The following is a 2057-nucleotide window of genomic DNA, read 5'->3' as shown; positions in this document are numbered from 1 at the left end:
AAAAAAAAAAAAAAAGGCATGCTTTTAATATGCTTCCAGATGGGGGGAAAATGATTTACATGGGAGTTTATTTCCTCTTTGCTGATATGAAAGAATTACAGATACAAAACCCACTGATCTATAGAATAAAAAAAAAAAGAAAAGAAATGTTATTTTCCTGTAAAGGTATCAGTTCATTTATATTCATTTAACCATCCATCCATCAATTCACTTTCTCACTCCCTGCACATTCTCCCTGCCTCTGGTAAACCTACCCCACCAATATACTTTTCTGGAATATACAATGAAGTTTCCTTAAAAAAAAAAGAAATGATATGAGATTCAGCTGGAGTAGGTAAAGTGAACTTTCCCTTCTCCTCCCCTCCCCAGCTCCTCTTTTATGTTCCAGACTTTGAGTAAATTAGCAATATGAAAAAGAGAATGGTTTAGCTGGGGAAAAAAATGTCTGTGTATATCTATAAATACTACATACAGTATAGATGTTACAGATRTGTCTATATGTATATATTTAATGTATAGAGAGCAGGGTTTGTGTGCTCGACATGTATGTGCTGCGTCTCTGTGCTTGTGTGATACAAACAGCTCATCCTCTGCCTCTAAAATAAAATATACACGCATTGTACAGCTATTTACAGCATTCATATATCCCTGGCTCCAGCTTTAACCATCCGCCCAGCCCGCGTATGCTGGAGATATGCACAATATATATGATACCCGAGCTCATGCACAGCCTCTGAAYTGGAGCAGAGCCTCTGGATTTAAATGTAAAATATTCCCCTAATTGTCAGCGYGTGTTCTTTGGGAATTCTGAGGCGCCCACGGCGATGGATGGTGGGTGTCCAAATTTTGGGTGCTCTCTCAGGCACKCATGAAGCACAGGGCATGGCTCAGCCCGGCGGCCTCCGACCTCCCAAACCTGAAGGCCACCTCATCCATGTTCATTTGCCATTTGGATGGTACCTGGAGCAGACATCCAAACTCCTGTGCAGGAGAGTGGRCACGGAGCAAACCTAAACCTCTCCCCTGACACCTCCAAAAACCAAACCAGCCCCACCTGGGCGAGCCCTTCCTGTGGCTCTGCCTTGCTGGTGGGGACAGAGGTGACTTCTTTCTCCCTGTGCTCTCAGTGTGCCCGCCCTTCCTCTCAGAAATTGCTCCGGGGAGGATGAGCTGTGTGCCCAAAGACGGAGGCTGCCGAACTACCCATCATTTCACCTTCGCCGAGGCTGGGAGCGGAGGGATGCGGAAAAAACTTCCTTTTCTGCTTTAAAAGCAGTGGTTAGAGCTGTGTAMGAAGTTGCTTTTTTTCTTGCTAAAAGCAGGTAAATAGAGAGACAGCCAGATTTGGAACGCCTCTAYACATACAGATAAAAATACACGTCTTTATCTCCAGCCAGATACGGATACAGATCCGCGCGGAATTTTCCCTGCTGTTAAAGAGCCCCAGCCGGCGCTCGGGGGGTCCTGSCCAACCTTTCCCAAAACTCCCTGTKTGATTAAAGGCACCAGGCAATCCCCTCGGGATCAAGCAGGCTGGTGGCACCCCAGAGCCCAGCACCTCGTGGGTGCCTGCCCTGCCCAAAGCTCCACATCAAAGGCTGGATGGAGTTCCCCGGCTCCGCGTTGGAAGTGACACCTGCACATGTTCCCCTGCCTCGTGTGTTCCAAGCCTGAACAAATACATAATCATATCACAGAGCATAATTAATAGTGCTATCACCATGAAGGACTCTTAAAGGGAAGGCTGTTGAAAGAGAGTTCCTGAAGATAATCCTTTTAAAAGGTTTCCTTAAAAATGCAGCCACTAGCGGGAATAAGGCAGGTTTAGTTCCAACATCTTAATGCCTCTGCAGAGCAGAGTTTTAGATCTTGTTAATGTCTTTGCTTCAACAGTGGCTTGACTTTTGATTTGGGACTTGCACTTTTTGGAGGATCTCGCTGCTGCTGTGGCTCTGGTCCTTGAGGAGGCCCAGCATGGCTCCCTGCTCCATTGACCCATCAGGGACTCACAATCACATTCCTGCTGGAATTTCAACGTGGTCCTGTCCTGGCTGGGC

This window comes from Malurus melanocephalus, unplaced genomic scaffold, assembly GCF_030028575.1.
Source record: "Malurus melanocephalus ecotype Western Australia unplaced genomic scaffold, MMel_1.1 scaffold_559, whole genome shotgun sequence".
In the NCBI taxonomy this organism is placed as follows: domain Eukaryota; kingdom Metazoa; phylum Chordata; class Aves; order Passeriformes; family Maluridae; genus Malurus; species Malurus melanocephalus.
Note: the sequence above shows the minus strand (reverse complement) of the source record.